At 42.0% G+C, this 24055-nt stretch overlaps 1 long non-coding RNA gene across 1 annotated transcript; it reads right to left on the bottom strand.

Annotated features, from left to right (window-relative positions):
- Nucleotides 1-18128: 18128 nt before the first annotated feature.
- Nucleotides 18129-21497, bottom strand: LOC118891768. Its single transcript, XR_005019164.1, has 3 exons — nucleotides 21411-21497; nucleotides 21215-21217; nucleotides 18129-18142 (listed from the first exon to the last, which is right to left on the bottom strand). It is a non-coding gene; the product is annotated as an uncharacterized LOC118891768 (long non-coding RNA).
- Between the last annotated feature and the right edge of the window lie 2558 nt (nucleotides 21498-24055).

Here is a 24055-nt window from a genome sequence, read left to right as displayed (position 1 = left end):
TCTTCAGCTTTTAATTACCTTGTTGTGTTCTTAGCCATGGTCTCAAATGAAATAGCAGAAGGTATGAATGTATCTGTTAAAAATTAGTTTGGTTGTATATAGCAGAAATACCTCCAATGATAGTGGCTTACACATAATAGAAGTTTAGTTTTTGCTCAGACAAAACAAAACAAACCCAAAATGTTGTATATCCATACAGTGGAATATTATTTAGTCATAAAAAGGAATGAAATACTGACACATGACAGAGCATGGATGAACCTTGCAACATTACACCATGTGAAATATAACTCTGAGGGCCAGTGGAGAAGAAAGCATTCACTTCTTGATGGAGCTGGTATCAGGTGGTGGTAGAAACAAGACTTCTCTCTCTAAACGAATCCCCAAGTGGGATGGAGTGGACTCTGCCTCATTATTAGTCTATTTTTCTCTGATTGTTGTTTCAGATGGTGAGGCCGGGGGGGAGTATGCATTCACTTAAAACCCCATACCAGAGACTGCAACCCTACAGGCAAGCATATCTTCCATTACCACATGTTTTCTACTGTACATGTGTAACCATCGCAATTCTTGTTTTGTCACCTGTTTATCCCCATCCTGTGACCACAAATATACAGGCACATCTTGTTTTATTGCACTTCACTTCATTGCATTTTGCAGGTACTGTGTTTTTTACAAGTTGAAGATTTGTGGCAACCCTGTATTAAGCAAGTCTATTGGAGCCATTTTCCCAATAGCATTATTTTTTAAATTGATGTATGTACATTGTTTTTAAAGACATAATGTTATTGAACCTTAATAGGCTACAGTATAGTGTAAACATAACTTTTATACACACTGGAAAACCGAAAAATTTGTGTGATGTGCTTTCTTGCGATATTGGATAGTTGCTTTATTGCAGTGGTCTGATACCTAACCCACAATATCTCCGAGGTATGCCTGTATAATTCATTTTGCTTATCCATTTGCAAATGTTTAATAGCATTTCTTTCTGGTGACTGAAGAATCCAGTGTTTGGGAGAGCAAGTGAGTTTTTGATACATATCTACATTTTTATTTCATTGTAAACAAGTTTCAGTGGCTCAAATTTAAAATGTAGAAATGAGTTGGTGAAAAAATTAGTATCTATCCCTCAGTTATTTTCTATCCCCAAGGACAGACTTACTTTTTAAAAGAAAATTAGAAAAATGTAGTGCCACAAGAGGGCGCTCCTGGAAACCTGGTCTAGTGGTAAAGCCAACCATTCATAAGAGGATGTATCTCTGGGAGAATGGATTCTGGAGAGTAGGCGTGTTTCTTGAGCACTTGTAGTCTCACTGGGCACATGCACAGGATCCCACTTACGAAACCCAGAGATTCCTGAAGTAGGAACACACCCCCAATGCTGTGACAGCTCACGGGCTCAGAAAAGTTCAGATATTTATCCAGAGCCGCTCAGGTAATAAGTAAATAAGATGAGATTCAGACCTAATGAGTAAATAAGATGTGGCACTCTCTCATCAGGGAGGATTTATAACCTCAAGAACAACGGTCGGCACTGAAACAATACTGGTCACTGTGTGTCCTCGGAATCAGGGTCACAGCAACCTGCCCACCAGCCAGGTGTTTCCAGTTGGGTCAGGAAGTTTCAGGAAGTTCCTGAATGTGGGAGAATAGCCCCCACCCTGACCATCACAGGGTCTTTGTCCAGCAAGCCCCCTTGTTGTTGAGGAGAGACCTTGTTAATGGGAAAGGGGTATCTAGGGTCCCTGGTTTGACACCCATCCCCAGACTAGGGAGTCTTTTATTACAAATAAATAACTTGGCATTTTATTCTACATATCATCCTTAACATAATACTGTCAGCATGAGTGTATCACCAAGAGTCTGAATGTTATTGAAATATTGTTGCACATGATGCAACCGACAAGGGATTAATTTCCAAAATATACAAACAGCTCATACAGCTCAATATCAAAAAAACAAACAACCCAATCAAACAAATGGGCAGAGGATCTAAATAGACATTTCTCCAAAGAAGACATCCATGTGGCCAAACAGGTACATGAAAAAAATTAGTGGTGCTCAACACCACTAATTATTAGAGAAATGCATATCAAAACTACAATGAGGTATCACCTCACTCTGGCCAGAATGGCCATCATCAAAAAGTCTACAAATAATAAATGCTGGAGAGGGTGTGGAGAGAAAGAAACCCTCCTACACTGTAGGTGGGAATGTAAATTGGTGCAGCCACTATGGAGAACAATATGGAGGTTCCTTTAAAAATTAAAAATAGAGCTACCATATGATCCTGCAATCCCACTCCTGGGTAAATATCCAGAGACAACTATAATTTGAAAAGATACATGCACCCCAATATTCACTGCAGCACTGTTTACAAAAGCCAAGACATAGAAGCAAACTAAATGTCCATCAACAGAGGAATGGATAAAGAAGATGTGGTATATATATACAATGGAATACTACTCAGCTATAAAAAAGTATGAAATAATACCATTTGCAGCAACATGCACGGACCTGGAGATTATCGTACTAAGTGAAGTAAGCCAGACAGAGACAAATATAATATTATATCACTTATATGTGGAATCTAAAAAAAAAAAGATACAAATGAACTATTTACAAAACAGAAATAGACCCACAGACATAGAAAACAAACTTATGGTTACCAAAGGGGAAAGGAGGGCAGGGATAAATTAGGAAGTTGGGATTAGCATATACACACTGCTATATATAAAATAGATAACCATCAAGGCACTACTGTATAACACAGGGAACTATACACAATATTTTGTAATAGCCTATAAGGGAAAAGAATCTGAAAAAGAATATATATATCTATCTGATTCACTGTGCTGTACACCTGAAACTAACACAAAATTGTAAATCAACTATACTTCAATAAAAAATTATATATATATAGAAAATAAAGAAATATTCTAAAAATTTAGAGTCTGGGGGCATGAAGTAACTGAGGATAAGACTGTGGACTTTGAGATTTCCCCCTTAAGAGGTGAGGATCTTTAGAGAAATTAGGCAACATCCCTGAAAACAGAGTTGAGAAAATGTGGTTGGGGAACCACCAAGGAGTTATAAGAGGCAGTGAGATGATATTTATTAGGATCTGGGAAGGGGGGCAGGAAGAGGGGTCAAGAACAAGGAGAAGGGCAACAAACACTTATAAGTGTTTATCTAATGACACAGAAATCATTATGACCATTTTACAGATGAGGAAACTGAGGCTTAAGAAGTTAAACAACTTGCCGAAGGTCAAACAGCTAATATCTGGCAAAACTGTTACCTGAACCTGGTGCAAGTGCCCCATGTCTTTGCATAATAACAGGCAGCCTCTCAGAAACTGTGGTCTTGATTCTCACCGGACCCCCACCAGCCCTTCCCTTCTCTAAGCAGTTTCTCTCAAATCCAGGAACAGCTGCATGCCTTTTGGGCAATTCTAAGCTCAGCTAGTTGTTGATCATTTGTGATGTGACCAGGTCACAGGCTCTTGCCTCCCCCTCTTCTGATGCAGGCCCCAGGCCCTGTGAACAGGGGAGGCAAGGAGACCCCCCACTCTCAGGCTGGTGCAAGTGCCGGGTCAGCGCCTGAGAGTGGGTGTCCTGTTGACTCACCCTTGTCGCAGCCCTCCTAGGAGGACACTGGGGTGTCACAGATGCTCTTGAACAAGACAGGCAGCTCTCAGCTAAGCTGCACATGGCAGCCATGACTGGTTTCCACTCAGCAAATATTGAGTGAGCACACCTGTGTCTCGGCACAGCCAGGGCCCTCCTTTCCTGTCCAGTCACCATCTGCTGCGGTCACTGAGACCCGAGGTGAACACCACGTGTGTGCCCTCCCTCCGCAGCCAACCCCACAGCCACTCTGCCCCATGTGGGCGCCCCACCTCTTCAGGACCTGGGCAGAGTCCATCATGGGTTGGGTCCAGAGACACAGTCTGTGTTCGCCATCTTGCTTCCAGTGCAGACACAGCTTATGCATGTTTTCTACTCAAAGTCGGTTATTTGCTCCCAGCAACAGTAGAGACAGATAAATAGCAACTTAAATAGTGCAGCGATTCCACTCTAGGAGAATCTACTCTCTTCACAAACTGAAGGCCTGGAGTGAGCTTGAGATGGAAGCTGTAAATCCATGGGTTCCCTTGGGTCCCTTGGTCCATCTCTCTGCTCCCATCCACCTTCCCCGGGGGCAGGGCTGTGTCGGGAACTGTTTAACAGCTGGCTCTTCAGGAGGACAAGGCCCTGGTCTCCAGCATTTGCCAATCCCTGTGGTGTGGATACTCCCTCCATGGCTCATTTCAAACCACCACCGTGATGACCCCGAGCACAGACTTGGGAAAAGACGCGTAAAACCAGCTCTCACAGGCCAGCTCCAGGTGTTTCCAGCACATCCCTGTCTGGGGGGGAATCTAACATTTCAATCTGCAGACACATATTCATGTAGCCTTGCTCGGAAACACAGCCAACTGTCTACCAGGAGGAAAAGGCAGTCTCTTCCAAAGCAGGAGGACAACTTGCTGAGGGTGATATGCAGAGAGCACCTAAGTCATCTGGGGCAGATGGGGCAGGCTCCCAGGGGGCCATCTGAGCTGCATCTGGAAACGTCATCGGGCATTGGATGGGAGGGAAGGGTCTTACTGCAGGGAGTGGGAGCTGGTGTGAAGGCTGGAGGCTGATGGGGGTTCTTTCTTAGGCCCATAAGGGATGGGGAGTGACCCCTAAAGTGGGGAGGTTTTCCCAGTTATCCGTTCCTGCTGGGGTTCTCCCTCCCTTCTGTGCTCCCAATGGGAGGGTCTCAAAGGTCGGTGGGCACCTTCTCGGGGTCATGAGTGGGGATCTACCTCTTCCCTGTGGGGAGGTTGGTGTACCCTGAGCCCCTGGGGTGGGTAGAAGGTTGTGCTGGATGTTTTGCTCTGTCTAAACCCTGTTGGTTGCAAGAGAGAAGCTGAGAACTTGTCTGGCCAAGAACCACAAGGGAAACCAGTGACAAAGGAAGCCCAGCAGAAAGAGGCCAACTGATGTGGCTGGGGAGAGAGTCACCCACAAACTGAGGTTGGGCAGGAGCCATGCATGAGGACTGGGCACAAGCTCAGGATGGGAGCAGTCCCTCCACCAGGGGGCCTTCTCCAGCTTTAAAAAGTAATGTACTTGGCGTGACTGATGGGATGGTTAAGACTAAGGTGAAAAGACCCTGTGAAAGCTGGACCATGAGACTCCCTAGGAGGACAGTTCACTGCCCCAGGAAGAAGGGCAGGTCCACCAGCCTGCAGCTCACAGACAGTGAGGGTCCCCGGGCCCTGCTGGGAGACCAGCTGAGGCTTCCTAGGCCAGCAGCCTTTGCAGGTCTGGGTTGCGGCTGGGGGTGCATGCCTGCTTGTGACACGCTGAGTGCAGGGGGAGGCGGCTGTGGTTGACCAAAGGTCACCTTGATCTCAGAGGCTGCTGAGACGCAGCCATAGGTCTTAGCATCAAAGATGGAGCTGCAGAGTGGTGAAGGGTGCAGGAAAAAGGCTCCTGAATGGCCTCAGTGTGACCCCGACAGCCGGACCCACATCACATACAGGTCCTGGGTGTGCTCTTGACACGGGAAAATCTTTGGCGTTTGTGAGTGATGGATGTTCCCACCTTTGGGTCACTTCCTCACTGACTTCCACCTCCTCTGATCTCTGGTGGTCCTGCAGACCTCTCACACTCAGGCCCCCAGGCTGGGCTCCCCTTCCTGCCCAGGGTCTCTAAAGGCCCAGCACCTTCTCCACTGGACAGCTGAGTTCCTTCTTGCCTTCACCCCTCACACCCAGTCCTTTGCCAAGTGATTCTACCGCAGCCGTGTCTCTCTATCCTGTCATCTCTGCCCTCCATCACTGCCCTGACTTAGCCCCTCATCTCTTGCCTGGATTTTACAATGTCTCCTGTCTGGCCCTGTGCCTCCAGTGTCTCCCGATAGGCCACGCTGCCCTGATTAATCCACTTAAAGCATTCTCTGATCCTGCCTCTCCCCTGTTCAAAGAACTTCACTGATTTCCAGTTACCCACAGAATTTACTTCCGATGCCTCAGCCCGGCCTTTAGCATCATCTGTGGCCCTGCTACTCGGAGTGTGGTCCTCAGACCTGAGGCTTCGGCATCACCCAGGAGCTCGTACGAAATGCAGACTCTCAGCCCACCCAGAGCTACTGAGTCAGAACCTGCTATTGAACAAGATTGCCAAGTGAATCGTGTGCATGTTCAAGTTGGACAATGCTGCTTTATGGTCTGGTTCTTCTTTTTAATATATATGTAATCATGTATATATTATGTATATTATATGTATAGCATCAGTATATATATCATCAAGTCATACATATATATGGTTTTTAAAAACATACTGAGAAGTCTGTCTCCTGCTGGCCCCAATTCCTCTCCCCAGAGGCAACCACTTCTATTATTTCTGATTTTAGTTTTTCTGTGGTTATTTCTGTGTCTCTAGGTAATGCATCTGATGGTATTTCTGGAGTTTTCAAACTGAAACATCACCTAATGACTTCCTGTTAATCTAACAGGAAGATTTAACTCACTGATTCCCCCTCCCTCCCCAACCTGCCTCCTGTTCCACCTGCCAGTAGTTGGAATTGATGCTCACACTGTTGGCTTTCCTCATGTGTCTGGTGGATCCTTGGTTTTCCTCTTATGTTTAAAAAGGAGCCAGGCAGCTCTGTGGGAAATCAGGTTCCACTTTAGGGTGGGGGCAGGGGCTGGCTTTTATGCTGGGGACCCCTAAATGTCAGAATGAGGAGGATTTCCTGAGGCCCCAGTACCCACACAAGCTGCTGAGTTCTCTCCAGACCAAGCATGCATTCAGGGTTTTGGGGTTTTGTTTTTGTTTTAGAAGAGCCTTTCTTTGTTGACATCTGAGAAGGAAATGCCTGGCCCCTGGATGGTCATGCCTGGGCTGGGTGAGGGTTGGGAGTTGACAATTTCGTGCCCAGACTGCCCAGCAGGTTCCCTGTTTCAGCCCTGTTCTCACCCCACCCTCCTTCCTACCTGGCCGTCTGAGTTCAGGGGCCCTGCGGTTCCTCTGGGCAGGTGGCTCCGTCCTCCGCTGTGCCCCTAGGTGTGTGTTCTAGGTCATTGGTCCTCAAACTTGGCTGCACGTTGGGCTCACCTGGGTCATTAACGAAGTCCTGTCCCCTGGGCAAGACCCCAGAGATTCTGAGGTAATTGGTCTGGGGTCTGGCTCTGCCTTACTAGGCAGCCCTCTTCCTTTTCTCTCTGAGATTCCAGGCATCTCTGGTCTGCTGATTAGTTGCCTCCCTGTCTCTCTATGATGTGATCAATACACTTAAACAAAATACATTTACTATAATTTTAATGTTCCAGGGAAGGAGAGGAGACACATGCATTTACTTGGTTCATGAACATCTTGAACAAGAAGTGCAAAACCTAGTTTCAGTCTACGTGTCCAACTTCATCTCCAGCCTCTCCTTTGCACTCTGTAATTTAGCAAATACAAACAAACTCCAAAATCATTCCCTTTCACCCATCTTCACGCTGCTCTTTCCCACATCTGTGACGTCACTCATGCTGCTCCCCGGGGAACGTCTGAGCCCAGAGACGAGCTGTGGGTCAGCCTCTGCATCTCCTGATCTTCCCTCTGCCGTGAAATGACTCCAACAGTTTAAAGCTCCTCATTCTCACACAGCCACAAGCAGAGGCAAGAGCCAGTGGGCAGTGAGGGGCACGAGTTTCTCCTCTCCCTCCTTCCTCTTGTCAGGTGGAAGTCATTCTCAGAAGCTCCCAGGAAACTGTTCTTGCCTATCATTGGCCAGAATAGGTCCACATGCCCGCCACCAGAGAGCAGGGGAATATCCCCACCTACATCCCTGATCCAGGTATCTCGTCTTGACAGCAGAGCTAGTCAGGGCTCTGTTAGTAAGAAGAGGGGAGGCTCTGGGGGAGGAAGTGGATGGTGTTGATCACAGTATTTTATTTCTCTGTTCCTTCTGTGTCCTCTTTGGGGAACTAGTTATCTACATGTTTGGTCCCCATTGTCAGTCCATTTTGCTCTAATTGCTTCCCTCTTGTTTTCTACGTTATTTCCTCACCCTGTCTTTCCCATCACTGATGGAGTTTTCTGTAGTGTTGATTCTGTTCTTTGTATTTTAAGTTCTGCAAAATCATTAATTTTCTCCTCAATTATTTTATTTGCTGCTCCATCCTCCAACACCCTTCATATTCTGATATTTTAATTCATCTTTCACCTCTGATTTCATCAATCTTTTGCACACTGTTGTTTCTTTCCTTTATTTTGGAGGACCAAATATTTGGGTAGGTCTCTGTTAGTTGTTTTTTTTTTTTTTTCTGCTTTTTCATCTTTGATTGGAGTCTTTCTATTTGTTCTGCTATTTGCCTCAGCAAACCTGTGTATTTGGATTCCTTTTGACTTTGCTTTCTGTCAGGACCCTGAAGTCTGAGCACATGAGTTAGAGAACTAGATGTGATGCCTTGTATTCTTTGCTTGGTCTCTCAGCTGCCTGGGGAGCGCGGGAAGAGAGCATGGGCTCTGGGCAGTGGGAGCTGGAGAACCCTGTGTGCTCCACGTGCTCCAGTTCTGTGAAAACCGCAGAGAATCAGTTTCCTCCGAGTGGGGTCTTCCTGTTCCACGAGGCGCGCCCTGCGGGATTCCATTCCCTTCCCCTCCACCCCTTCTGACTGGGCCGGCCGTGTGGTGTGGCATCGTGCAGTTCATAAGCTTCCCGTCCCCTCACCGCTCCTGCCCCTTTGTCTGCTGCCTTTCCCATCTGGGTCCATTGCTCCTGGAATGGTGTTTCTCAAACTGGGGTGCTTTGTAGTCTCGGGGTCCTGCAGGTGCTCTGTTAGAATGTTTACATTTCATGCTTTGATTTCAATAATAATCTGACAGTTAATAATCTGGTAATTCATTCTGTGCATATTTGGATCCTACAGGTGCCCACCTTATAACAAAGGCATTTTCAGGGCTGCGTTTGCTTTTGTGTTACAGCATCTTCACAGGGGGACCAGAGAACGGCACAGAGCATCGTCCTGATGGGGACCACCTGGTGCATGGTTTATGTGGAGGAGACAGGTGGGAGGACCGGCCCTCAGGCAGGACAGGGCAGAGTGACAATAACAACCTGTGCTTTTGATGCCGGCACCACTCTGAGTGCTGTGAGTGTGTTAAGTCAGTGACTCTGCCGACAGCTCTGTGAGGGAAGACCCTGACTACTGCCCTCTTACAGCTGAGGAGACGGAGGCACTGGGAGGTCAAGGCCCTGCTCAAGAGTCTGCAGCCGGTAAGTGGACTGAGGGTTTGACAAGGGCAGCTGGGCCCCAAAGCCTAATTTCTTACCCATTAAGCTGTAAGGCTCACGTACGTTCACCCAAAGGTTAATTCAGCTAAAAACAGTTTGCTGAAAGACAGTTTAGAGAAAAATCCATTTTCTAAATGGGTAAACTACTGAACAACCAATTTGCTGAATTTGATAAATTTATAAAATATTTATTTCTATCAATTCTTGATAAAATTTACAATGCTTTGAGTCAGATGGATTACCAGAGCCTGTGAGGACTTTGGGGAGCAAAGCCCCCCAAGATCTGGCTTCAGACTGCCTCCCTGGCCTCAGGCCCCCTCCCTCTGCCTGTCAGTCTCCTCATCTCTCTGCCCCCCAGTCTCCCCTCTCAGGCCATCTTGTGAACTGACTTCTCTTTCTGTCTCCAGCAGGGAGCTGGGTAGAGAGACATGAAACATTGCTTTAGGTGCTCGTAGGAAGAAATAATGAAACCTGTCTACTAAAATGACAGAAATCTTCAAAAGCTGTTAAACCATTTATCGAAAATGAATTGCTTTAAACTTTATACATAGTTAAAAGAAAGAAGTTTCTGGTACATGGATAGATTTGATAATTTCGATGACTTGATCGATCATTCACTGAATTGGCATTTGGCAAATTGACCGCCTTCCGCCCCTCAGCACCTCTCAAACAGGCACGTCATGTTCAAAAGTTCCTGCCCTATAGCTGTCAGGGGCGTATCTGACTTGTAAGCAGAGGTATGGGATTCTATCTCTGTAGCACCAACTTATAAAAGTTTATTAGCAGTAATGTAGTAAATAACCACTATAGGTGCAAATACCCAATGAACAACTTTCTTGTATGATTCCAGTAATAAGTAGATCAGTATTTATTCAATGGAGATTTCAAGAACGGTGCAATGTTATTTTTTTTCAGGTCAATGAAGCAATTTACAGATGTATCAATTGTCACCTGGTTGAGTTTTGGTTAAAATGAGCTTGACTATTTTGAATTAGTGAACAAAGACTTTAATCAAATGTTGTACAACAAATGTATATGAGGTAGCATTCTTTGTTTTAAAGTTTAAAAGTAAATTAAACATATAACCTGATGTGAAGCTACAGTTTTTTCCTCCTAACCCCAGCATCAATGATTTAATTTCAGGAAAACAAAAACACCCATCTCATTACATTGGACTTGTGCTTGTCTTTTCTCCCTCAGACTCCCAGAAGAGGAATACATTCCAAGAGGGAGAAAGTATGAAGACTCTGGGGTCACCAGACCTCAGAGCATGTTCTACTCTCTGTTTGGGGTGTCCTTTCTTTTTAATTCTCACAACAGCCCTATGAAGTAGATACAATTATTATCTATACTATAGAAAGGCTACAAAAATTAAGTAAGCTGTCCAGGGTCACACAGCCAGTGTGTGGTGAAGTCCACTGCAGTGTAAGTTCCTTGAGGGCAGGGGCTTATCTTATTTTTCACTGAGCCTTCCCCCCATCACCAGCACCTAGTAGGCACTCAGTCCAAATGTGATGGTTGAATGCTGAGCTAGTGAGAAACTGAGAAGGAAGATACTGTTCAGAGGAGAACCCCATGTGAGCAAGCAGAGGTCAGGAGGGCATTGGTGGGATGGGGCAGCTGAACTGGTAATTGCACCTCTTTTTTTTTTTAATTTTATTGGAGTATAGTTGATTTACAATGTGTTAGTTTCAGGTGTACAGCAAAGTCAATCAGTTATACATACACATATATTTACTCTTTTTTAGATTCTTTTCCCATATAGGCCATTACAGAGTATTGAGTAGAGTTCCTTGTGCTATACAGTAGATCCTTATTAGTTACATATTTTATATATAGTAGTGTGTATACGTCAATCCCAGCCTCCCAGTTTATCCTTCCCTCCCATCCCCCGCAGTGGAAACCATAAGTTTGTTTTCTACGTCTGTGACTCTATTTCTGTTTTGTAAATAAGCTCATTTGTACCATTTTTTTAGATGCCCCATATATGCGATATCATATGATCTTTGTCTTTGTCTGACTGCACCTCCTTTTTTTTTTTTTTTAAATCTAAGTCTTTTTTTTTTAAATTATTATTTATTCATTTATTTATTTATTTGGCTGTGTTGGGTCTTCGTTTCTGTGCGAGGGCTTCCTCTAGTTGCGGCAAGCGGGGGCCACTCTTCATCGCGGTGCGCGGGCCTCTCACTATCGCGGCCTCTCTTGTTGCAGAGCACAGGCTCCAGACGCGCAGGCTCAGTAGTTGTGGCTCACGGGCCTAGTTGCTCCGCGGCATGTGGGATCTTCCCAGACCAGGTCTCGAACCCGTGTCCCCTGCATAAGCAGGCAGATTCTCAACCACTGCGCCACCAGGGAAGCCCTGCACCTCCTTTTTAACATCAGTTGTTCCTGCTCTGTAGCCCTCAGGATAGTAAGGGATTTGGTATTTTATGACGCCAGGGCCTGAAGCTCCTTTATAAGGGTTCCCACCCCCGTAACCTACCCAGTACAGTCCCTTTATGAAGCTGAGGTGATGCTCTAGGCTGATGGGGGAAGGGTGGTAACTGGGTGTAGTGACCGCAGGTTCTCACACTGCTCAGAGGAGGGCTGTACTGTGGTTTATGTACTCAGAGGTGCTAGCCATCCTTTGAAAGTGCAAGTCTGGTATGCAGCAAAAAATGGGCATCTATCAGCCTGGACGTGCTATGCAAGTCCTGCCCATCCAGGGTTGGGGCCAGAGTCTGGGGCATGGGAGAATTCCAGAGCTGGGGGCAGGGTACCCTGAGTTCCTCAGTCCTTACTCCTCAAATCCTTCTCCTCCCCTACTTGGATTCTTATGTGTAATTCAGCCTCCCAGGGTCCTTGATGCTGGGAAAGTGTGCACACACGCCAGTCCCACATTTATGTTCTGGATGATGCATTAGTCTCCATGTATTGGTCCAATTTCTGGACTTACAGGTTTGAAGACTACAATGAGACTATGGTCATTCACTAAGGTGGGGACTTTTTGGCTGCATCACATAAACTGCCTTAAAATGTTCCCCACTTGCACTGTTATTCCCAAGTCCTCCCAGCCTTGCCCTCCCCTAGTCTCTGCTGGCCCATTTTCATCACCTTCCTTAGCAGATCGCACTCACCCCTCCATGGACAGATGTCCCCCAGGTGTAAGGTTGCGTTCTTCTCATCCGCGGGGTTGCTGACCACACAGGTGAGGCGGCTGTTGAAGTGGCTGAGGGGCAGGCTCAGGCTCAGGTTCCGGGAGCTGCGGGCTGGCCCCAGCGTCCCTCTCTGCTCCAGCTCCCTGGGGAGGCCCTGGCTCAGCCAGGTCACTGCCAGCTTCCCTGTGTTTCCTGGGGTTCCACACTCTAGACTGACATTGCACCAGCCTGATGTGTTAGATGATGAATAAATCTGGATCCCGGGGTGGGGGATGGGTTCTGGGGTGAGAGGGGACGGAAGAGGAACTGAGCTTCAGGGTTAGAGACTCATCCAAGTATATCACCTCTCTCACCTATGTGATGCAGCTCTGGGAGGTTTCTAACTACAGACCTGGGGAAGGAACCTACGCTCCCTGGCCTAAGAGGTTCTGACTCCCAGCCCACAGCCAGATGGTTGAGTCCCTTCCATGCTTAGTCCAGATATTTAAACAATCATGATTTACATAAAAATTATATAATTTTACATATACATGAAAATTATATATGGCAATTATATAATGTATATAATATGACGTATATAATAACCACAACATGGGATGGGTTGAGAATATAGTGGAAATATTTGTTTAAGTTCTTGTTTTGTACAAAGGGAAAACATAATACTGATTATCTTTAAATGTTGAAGTAAAAATTGAAGTTTAGTAATCAGTAGGATAAAAATACAAGGTGGTATTACTTACAAACTACTAGAGAAGTTTGTGTCAAAGAAAACACTATTAATCTAACAAAAGACAAGGAAGAAAAGAAGACACTATGGTAAATAGAAAACATTTTTTAAAAGTCTGTTAGGTACCTACATGTAAAAATGGAAATATTTGAATGAATTGCATCCCCCTATTAAAAGGCCAAGATTCTCAGATTAGGTAAAGTCAGCTGTATGCTATTTACATGATCTAATGACACAGAAGGATTACAAGAAAGAGAAGGGAAAATATAGACAAGGAAAATTATCTGTTACAGTTCTTATCCTTAATTTGGGTGCCCATCTCAGGAAAATACAGTTCTCCTAGTTAGCCTCTTAGTGCTTGGCAGAACTAAAATTTGGATAGTCAGCTAAATAAAGACTTTTCTGTCTCTGGAGGGTTCTAAGGCCATTCCTCTACACACATGTTCATGTGACAGAAAGAGACAATATAATACTTATTTTACTAATTCATATGAAGGAGAGGTCACTGAGCCTTGAGGTGGACTTTGAACTGTTATGCAGAGAGTTTTTTGCACCTTCAGTTCTCAGTCACCTCAAGGGTGAGCTTTTGTTAAGAGCTCAAGTAACGAAGATTCTGCACAAGTCGTTTACAACAGGACTGAAAGCAGTTTCCTCTAAATTTTTGAAAATGAACATAAAATCCTTGAAGCCAAAGCTATTGGATGAATATGAAAATAAACAATCAATAGACCTTCATGAGTGCAGTGAATGAGCCTGGCCTCACATGACATTTTGTTTATAAATTACAGAGTGTAGAAATGATACATGTTGGCTAAAATAATTAAAATCACCTTCACTGTGAAACAAGTTTCACCACATAGAAAGTAAAGTACACTCTTTCCCTGTATTGTCTAGATATAAAACTCTCAATGCTGGGCTCATAGAAATCATAGGTTTAAATTTTGTTTTAGAGGAAATGTTCCATTCTCTCTTCAGATACAACTTTTAGGTTTGTAGAACAATTGAATTTATGCCAGTAGTTTGGAGCATCTATGTCTGTAGTAGAAAGACAGCACTGTTGTTTGAGCTCAGCATTTACATTTGGGTCAATAAAATTGTTGGTGATTCCACTTAAGAAAAAAAAAAGATAGATTAGGAAAGTGTCAACAAAATGATTACAGGTGTGGCAATAGTGACTACAGACCAAATAAAATTTAAGAATCTTGTGCCTTTGTATTATTTGTTTTCTAAGTCATATCTTTTTCCCCTCAATTCCTTCAATACAGCTTTCTTTCACGTTTGACTAATTTTTTTCTAGTGTACCATTTTGATTTCATTTAATTGCCTTTTCTATACATTTTTAGTCATTCTCCTAGTGTTTGCCATGGGGGAAAAGTAAACATTCAAAATATTAACACCCTAAATTTATAATAGCATAGATTGGTAGATTTATAGCATCTTAGCTTCGATAGCATGCATTAATTCTGTTCCTGTCCAGTTCCATTAACGACTTTATTTTGTTATTGTCATGAGTTACAGCTCTATACACTGTGTGCTCATTAACATAGGTTTATAATTTTGTTTTATGCATTTTCTTATATATCACATAGGAAACAAAAAGAGGAGCTACATATCAAAAATACAATAACACTAGCTTCTATATTTAACAATACAGTTAAATATAGAAAAGATCACTTTTACTGGTGATCTTTATTTCCTCCTGTGGCTTCTAGTGCCCTTTTGTTTCAACCTGAAGGACTACCTATAGCATCTCTTGTAGGGCAGATCTACTAGCATTGAGTTCCCTCAACTTTTGTTTATCTGGGAATTTCTTAATTTCTCCTTCATTTTTGGATAGTATTGTAGATAATAGAATTCTTGTTTGACTATCATCTTACCTTCAGAACTTTAACTATATCATCCACTATCTTTTGACCTACATGGTTTCTTATGACAAATGAGCTGCTCATCTTATTGAGGAGCCTTGTAAATATATGTATGTGACAAGTCAGTTCTTTCTTGCTGCTTTCAAGATTCTCTATTTGTCTCTGGTTTTCAATACTTCGATTATAACGTGTCTTGATGTAGGTCTCTGAGTTTATCCTATCTGGAGTTCTTTCAGCTTCTTGGATGTGTAGATGCATGTCTTTCATCACATTTGGGAAGTTCTTGGCTGTTGTTTCTTCAAATATTTGCCCTTTTCTCTCTCTTCTCCTTCTGGGACTCCCAAATGCATATGTTGGTACACTTGATGATGTTCCACACAGCCCTTAGGCTCTGTTCATTATTTTTTTCATTCTTTTTTCTTTCTGCTCCACAGTTTGGGTAATTTCAATTGCCTTATCTTCAAGTTTGCTGATCCTTTCTTCCACCTGCTCAAATTATTGTTGAACCCCTCCAGTGAGTTTTTATTTCAGCCATTGTACTTTTCAACTACAGAATTTCTGTTTCCTTTCATTTTATAATTTCGATCCCTTTATTGATATTCCCTATTTTTCATACATAGTTCCCCTGGGTTCCCTTAGTTTTTTCATAGTTTCTTTCAGCTCTTTGAGGATATTTAAGACAGCTAATTTAAAGTTGTTGTTTAGTGAGTCCAGGGTCTGGGCTTCCTCAGGGATGTTTTCTGTCAAATTTTTTTTTTTCTGTGAACAGTCCCACTTTCCTAAGTCTTTGTATGCTTTGTAACTTTTTTGAAAACTGGGCATTGTTAATGTTGTAATTGGGTAATTCTGGAAAGCAGATTCCACCCCTTCCCCAAGGAGTGCCATTGTTGCTTGATGAAAGCTGCAACTGTATGTTTGTTTAGTGAGTTTTCCAAACTATTTTTTCAAAGACCAAATTCCTTGTCATGTGTGGTCATTGAAGTCTCCATTCCATTATTTCTGTAGTCATCTGGTGACATGACAAAGATTTCCTTAAATGCATGGATCCAATAAAAAAGGAGGGTGGAAAGGTGTTTTGTTTCTTTAAAGCCCCTCAATGGAAGTCACTAGGAAATCTGATTTGGCCTTGCAGGGGTTGAAACTATGGCCAGCTTCTATGACACCACTCAGAAATCTACCAGACAGATTAAAAAATGCAACCAGGAGGACAGTTTCCTGTTGCCCACACTGGCACCAGCAAGTCTCACCAGGAATGTGTATCATGCCCTTATGGCTGCCTGCCATGGGATTTTGGAGTGGGAGATGGTAACCACTAAAAAACACTAAAATTTACCAGCTTCTTTCTTTATCCCTCCCATGAATGCTGCGAGTGTTTGACTAGACTTCAGAGTTTTTAAAATAGCTATTCAGAGAGTTCTTGTCATTCAGACAGTTCTTGTCAGCTAAATAGATTTTTTCTGTGTGTGTGTGGAAGGTCCAATTTCTGAGTTCCTACACTGCCGTCTTTTGTGATACCACTCCAAATGCATGTCTTCTTAATTTAAAATATTCTATCCAGGGGCTTCCCTGGTGGCGCAGTGGTTGAGAATCTGCCTGCTAATGCAGGGGATACGGGTTCGAGCCCTGGTCTGGGAGGATCCCACATGCCGTGGAGCAACTAGGCCCGCGCACCACGATGAAGAGTGGCCCCCGCTTGCCACAACTAGAGAAAGCCCTTGCACAGAAACGAAGACCCAACACAGCCAAAAATAAATAAATAAATAAATAAATAAAATATTCTATCCAGATTTGGTGAGTATGAGTTATTTTGTTATTGTCAAAAATTACAGCTTTGTACACTGTGTGCCCATTAACATAGGTCTATAATTCTCACTCTTTATTCCTTTTTCCTCTACCTTTTGAATATATTCTATCCACATGCAAAGAAAATGTACACATAATTGCCCTCCTTCTTTACACAAATGCTAACATACTATGTACTCTTTTTCTTGTGACTTCTTTTTGCCTTAATAATGTAGCTTAGCAATTATTTCATAACCTCACATAAAGAACTACCTTAATCTTTTGTATGGTTACATAGAATTCTACTGTATATCAATATCATACTGATCCTCTATTGTCTTCAATGAACATTTAAGTAATTTCCATATTTTTTTGCATTTTAATATCTTTCATAATTTCTGATTTTTTTGTATATATAGCCAATTTTGCCAGGAAGAAAAAATTTTTATTTTGTTAAATATATCAAACTTTTCTGGTTTCAGAGGTTTTTGATTGTCTGTGTTTTTGTTTTTGTCATAGTTAAGCTTTTCCTACTCTTGGATATTAAAAATAACATTCTGTGATTTTTTTTCATTTTTTACATTAAAAATTTTTGTGTGTGTGGTGTATTTTTTATTGCGGAAAAATATATGTAACATAAAATTTGATGTTTTACCCATTTTAGGTGTACAATTCAGTGACATTAAGTATATTCACAGTGTTGTGCAATCATCAGCACTATCTATTTCCAGACACATTTAAATCATTCTTCTTTGTGAAATTTATTTTGGTATGAAGCATGTTGTGTGAATTCAATTTTTATTCTTGATGGCTAACCAATTATATCAAAACAATTATTGTGTCTTTTCTTGGACTTCCTATGTCTATTCAAGTGTTGATACCATGCTACTTTAATCATTGTAGTTTCATGGTAAGTTTTAATTTCTTAGGACTAGTCTCCTGCTTATGCTTATTTTTTAGAATGTCTTTGAATGGTCTTGCCTCTTATACTTTCATATAAAAAAACCTGCTTGAAAATTATAAGACACTGATGAAAGAAATTAAAGATTATACAAATAGATGGAGAGATATACCATGTTCTTGGATTGGAAGAATCAACATTGTGAAAATGACTCTACTACCCAAAGCAATCTACAGATTCAATGCGATCCCTATCAAATTACCACTGGCATTTTTCACAGAACTAGAACAAAAAATTTCACAATTTGTATGGAAACACAGAAGACCCCGAATAGCCAAAGCAATCTTGAGAACGAAAAATGGAGCTGGGGGAATCAGGCTCCCTGACTTCAGACTATACTACAAAGCTACAGTAATCAAGACAGTATGGTACTGGCACAAAAACAGAAACATAGATCAGTGGAAGAGGATAGAAAGCCCAGAGATAAACCCACGCACATATGGTCACCTTATCTTTGATAAAGGAGGCAAGCATATACAGTGGAGAAAAGACAGCCTCTTCAATAAGTGGTGCTGGGAAAATTGGACAGGTACATGTAAAAGTATGAAATTAGAACACTCCCTAACACCATACACAAAAATAAACTCAAAATGGATTAAAGACCTAAATGTAAGGCCAGACACTATCAGACTCTTAGAGGAACATAGGCAGAACACTCTATGACATAAATCACAGCAAGATCCTTTTTGACCCACCTCCTAGAGAAATGGAAATAAAAACAAAAATAAACAAATGGGACCTAATGAAACTTCAAAGCTTTTGCACAGCAAAGGAAACCATAAACAAGACCAAAAGACAACCCTCAGAATGGGAGAAAATATTTGCAAATGAAGCAACTGACAAAGGATTAATCTCCAAAATTTACAAGCAGCTCATGCAGCTCAATAACAAAAAAACAAACAACCCAATCCAAAAATGGGCAGAGACCTAAATAGATTATTTCTCCAAAGAAGATATACAGATTGCCAACAAACACATGAAAGAATTCTCAACATCATTAAACATTAGAGAAATGCAAATCAAAACTACAATGAGATATCATCTCACACCAGTCAGAATGGCCATCATCAAAATATCTACAAACGATAAATGCTGGAGAGGGTGTGGAGAAAAGGGAACCCTCTTGCACTGTTGGTGGGAATGTAAATTGATACAGCCACTATGGAGAACAGTATGGAGGTTCCTTAAAAAACTACAAATAGAACTACCATACGACCCAGCAATCCCACTACTGGGCATATACCCTGAGAAAACCATAGGTCAAAAAGAGTCATGTACCAAAATGTTCATTGCAGCTCTATTTACAATAGCCAGGACATGGAAGCAACCTAAGTGCCCATCATCAGATGAATGGATAAAGAAGATGTGGCACATATATACAATGGAATATTACTCAGCCATAAAAAGTAACGAAATGGAGGTATTTGTAGTGAGGTGGATGGAGTTAGAGTCTGTCATACAGAGTGAAGTAAGTCAGAAAGAGAAAAACAAATACAGTATGCTAACACATATATATGGAATCTAAGGAAAAAAAAAAAAAAGGTCATGAAGAACCTAGTGGCAAGACGGGAATAAAGACACAGACCTACTAGAGAATGGACTTGAGGATATGGGGAGGGGGAAGGGTAAGCTGGGACAAAGTGAGAGAGTGGCATGGACATATATACACTACCAAATGTAAAATAGATAGCTAGTGGAAAGCAACCGCATAGCACAGGGAGATCAGCTCTGTGCTTTGTGACCACCTAGAGGGGTGGGATAGGGAGGGTGGGAGGGAGGGAGATGCAAGAGGGAAGAGATATGGGGACATATGTATATGTATAACTGATTCACTTTGTTATAAAGCAGAAACTAACACACCATTGTAAAGCAATTATACTCCAATAAAGATGTTAAAAAAAAACTAGCAGAAAAGATCTTCTACAACTAAAGATACAAGGAAGGAACCACAGTGAGATGGGTTGGAGGTGTGGATATGAGGTATAGTCAAGACCCACACCCCTGGGTGAGTGACCCACAAAAGGGAGGATAATGACAATTGCAGAGGTCCTCCTCAAGAAGCAAGTGGTTGGAGTGAAACTGAGCAGGACCCTGCAGGCCCTTCCTGGGAACAGACCCCCTGTGTTCCCTGCCTCTTGTTAGTAGAAAAGCTTTAGACTCCTAGGCCTTCCCTAAATTCCAAAGAACAAATGTAATCAGAAAACTAAGAAAATGCAGAAACAAAGGAAAACAGTTATGCAAGACAAAATAATAATTTAGCCATAAACAAAGTCAAGGACATTCAGTTTCTCCTCAAGGGCTATAGATAATATTCTGAGTTACATCCTTGAGTTGTTTTGCAGATATTAAAACCCCCACTACATGGAAGAAGTTAACTGCTGACCAGCAGCACCTAGACCCCAGACTGGTTAGAATCAGAAAGTTGATGATGTTGACTCCTGAGATACCACCTGTTACCTTACCACCAACGAATCAGAAGAATGTCCACTCTCTGATCAGACACCCTGCAATGATCTCCCTAACCTTGCCATTAAAAACCCTTCTCAAAAATCCATTGGGGAGTTTGGATCATTTGAGCATGAAGTGCCCATTCTCCTTGCTTGGCCCCATGCTGGTTGCCTTGCAATAAGCACTGTATTTTCCTTCACTGCTTCTCAGTGTCAGTAGATTGGCTTTGCTGTGTGTTGGGCGAGTGGACCCAAGTTTGGTTTGGTAACAAGAGCTCCACTTCAGGCTACCCAGTCTGGGGGTCCTGCACCAGAAAGACAAGCCCATAACATTTGGCTTTGAAGGCCAGCAAGGCTTATTTTCAAGAGAGCCAGAGGGCTGTAGGAAACAGAGACTCCACTCTTAAAGGGTGCACACAAAATCTCACACACTCTGAGACCCAGGACAGGGTAGTAATTTGAAAGGAGCCTGGGTTGGAACTACCTATTGAGCTTGGAGAGCCACTGGGAGAGGCAGGAGACAACTTGAGCTTACCCTGAGGACATTGATGTTGGCAGAAGCCTTTTTGAGAGCTCGTTCTTCCATGAGGACATTGGTGCTGGCAAACACCATTTTGGAACCCTCCCTCTAGCTTATTAGTGCAGGGATCCAGCACCACCTACAAACTTGTTGGCCCCAGTACCATCCTGGGATGCCTTAGACCAAGCAGCTAGCTGGGGGGAGAGGAGTTCACAGCCCTACCCACCAGCAGGCCAGCTGCCTTAGGACAGCTGTTCTCTGGAGGGTACAAGACCTGAGCCTGCCAACCAGTGTGCTGGTACTAGCCCTGGGACCGCCTTGCTCTTGGCCTTGTCTGGGCTGCGGCCCCTCCCACCAATAAAATGACACCAACTCTGGGACACCCAGGGCCCTGCAGCCAGAGACCCTGAGACCTGGCTCTGCCCACCAGTGGCCAGCAAAGCCCAGGAACCCACTGTACCCCAACACCCAACACCAGTGGGCTGATGCCAGCTCTAGGAGCTCCAGGACCCTATAGCCAGAAACCTGGAATCAGGCTTTGCCTACCAGTAAGCCAGCACCAACCCCCCGACTCCCTTGGTGCCATCACTGCTTACCAGTGAACCAACACCAGCTCCAGGACCCACCGGCCCTGCAGCCAGAGATACCAGTAATCAAAGCAATATGGTGTTGGCATAAAAACAGACACATAGATCAGTAGAACAGAATAGAGAGCCCAGAAATGAACCCACACTTATATGGGCAATTAATCTATGACAAAGGAGGCAAAATATACAATGGGGAAAAGACAGCCTTTTCAATAAATTATATTGGGGAAATTGGACAACTACACGCAAAAGAATCAAACTGGACTACTTTCTCACACCAGATACAAAAATAAATTCAAAATGGATTAAAGACTTAAATGTAAGACCTCAAAGCATAAAACTTCTAGAAGAACACATAGGCAGTATTGCAGTATTCTTTTTTTTTTTTTTTAAATAAAATATTTTATTTTTATTACTTTAATTCATCTAAAAGTAACTTTAAAATAATAATGGTAACAATTATTGGATGTTATGGGGAAGTAAAATGAATAATAACAATGTCATAAGGGATAGGAGTGGTAGAAAAGAATTGTGAGTACTTTATTATGAGGTTCCTGAACTACCTACACATGAAGCAATAGAGTGTTACTTGAAGGTGGACTTAAATTAGTTAAACATGCACATTACAAACTCTAGGGCAACCAAAATACAAAATTTTTAAAAGGAGGGTATTGGTATTGATGTGCTAAGAGAGGAGATAAAGTAAAATAACATAAAATACTGAATTAAACCAGACAAGGCAGAAAAATGGGAGGAAAGAAACAAAGAACAAAGACATCAAATAGAAAACAGTTGCAAACAAGGTGATATTAATTCAACTATGTAAATAATAATTTTAAACATGAAAATCTAAAGATACCAATTAAAATACAAAGACTGTTTAATACAGATACATTAAAAAATCAAGACCCAACTATGTGTTGTATTACAGAGTCCACATTCAATATGAAGACTCAAGGATAAAAGTAAAATGTTTAAAATATACAATGTTAATAGTAATCATTATAAAGCTGGAATAACTTTGCTAATTTCAGACAAAGCAGGTTTAAGGGCAAGGAAATTTAACAGGGATAAGAGATATTAAACAATAATAAAGGGAGTCAATTTTACAAAAAGACATAAAAACTCTAAATTTGTATGCATTCGACAACAAAGCATCAAGTCACCTGAGGCAACAAATGATAGACCTGAAAGTAGAAATAGACAAATACACTATTGTAGTTGAAGACACCAGCACCCCTTTTGTAGCAACTGATAGGTCAAGCAAGCAGAAAATCAGTAAGCATATTATTGACAGAAATCAATAAATGAGCTATAATAGGAAAAAGAGTTTTATTCCATCAGAACTGAGGACTATAGACTGGGAGACACAGATTCAAGAAGCACTTGAATTATGTTCTGTTGGACTACAAAATGGGAAAGGCTTATGCAAAGTTACATAAGTCATTTGTCAAGAATTATACCTAAAGCTGGCAAGAAGTAAGGGTGCTTGTTAAGCAAGGAGTGGTTGGGGTCTGAAATGGTTGCACAGTTAGAAGAAGAGACCTTGAGACCATGAGTTTGTAGCTGGCAGCTGCTAGCAGATACTATTTTGAGAATGACTGGTGGTATCCTTGAGTCTGATACAGTTTAGAAAATTCAAGTTCAAGATACAGGAATGTGTCTGATATCACATCTACAATAGCAACCCAGCTTCATTTTGGATGCCTGAACCATGGTTAATTTTGATTTTTAAATGCATTATTTTCTTCAATATTTTTTTAAACATCTTTATTGAAGTATAATTGCCTTACAATGGTGTGTTAGCTTCTGCTTTATAACAAAGTGAATCAGTTATACACATACAATATGTTCCCATATCTGCAGTATTCTCTTTGACATCATTCTCAGTAATTTTTTTTTTGATTTGTCTGCTCAAGAAAGGGAAACAAAAAATAAACAAATGGGACTACATCAAACTAAAAATCTTTTGCATAGCAAAGAAAACTATCAACAAAATGAAAAGGCAACCTATTGAATGGGAGAAGATATTTGCAAATGATAATATCCAGCAAGGGGTTAATATCCAAAACAGACAAAGAATTCATAGAACTCAACATCAGAAAACACACAAAAAGAACCCAATTAAAAATGGGCAGAGGATCTGAATAGATGTTTTTCCAAAGAAGACATGCAAATGGTCAACAAGCACAAGAAAAGATGCTCAATATCATTAATAATCAGGGAAATGCAAATTAAAATCACAATGAGATATCACCTCACACCTGTTAGAATGGCTATTGTCAGTAAGACAAGAAATCAGTGTTGGTGAGGAAGTAGAGAATATGGAATTCTCGTGCGCTGCTGTTGGGAATATAAATTGGTGCAGGCACTATGAAAAACCATATGAGATTCCCCAAAAGATTAAAAATAGAACTACCATACAATCCAGCAATTCCATTCCTGGACATCTATCAGAAGAAAATGAAAACACTAATTCAAAAAAATACATGCACCTCTATGTTCATTGCAGCATTATTTACAGTAGCCAAAACATGGATGTGACCTAAAGTGCCCATTAATAGATAAATGGATAAAGAAGATGCAGTATATATATACAATAGAATATTATTCAGACATGAAAAAGAATGAAATCTTTCCATTTGCTATAACATGGATGGACCTGAGCGGTATTATGCTAAGTGAGAAAAGTCAGACAGGGAAAG

Source organism: Balaenoptera musculus, chromosome 1 (assembly GCF_009873245.2).
Source record: "Balaenoptera musculus isolate JJ_BM4_2016_0621 chromosome 1, mBalMus1.pri.v3, whole genome shotgun sequence".
Taxonomy (NCBI): Eukaryota; Metazoa; Chordata; class Mammalia; order Artiodactyla; family Balaenopteridae; genus Balaenoptera; species Balaenoptera musculus.
The sequence above is the reverse complement of the archived record's forward strand: the minus strand, read 5'-3'. Positions and strand labels throughout refer to the sequence as shown.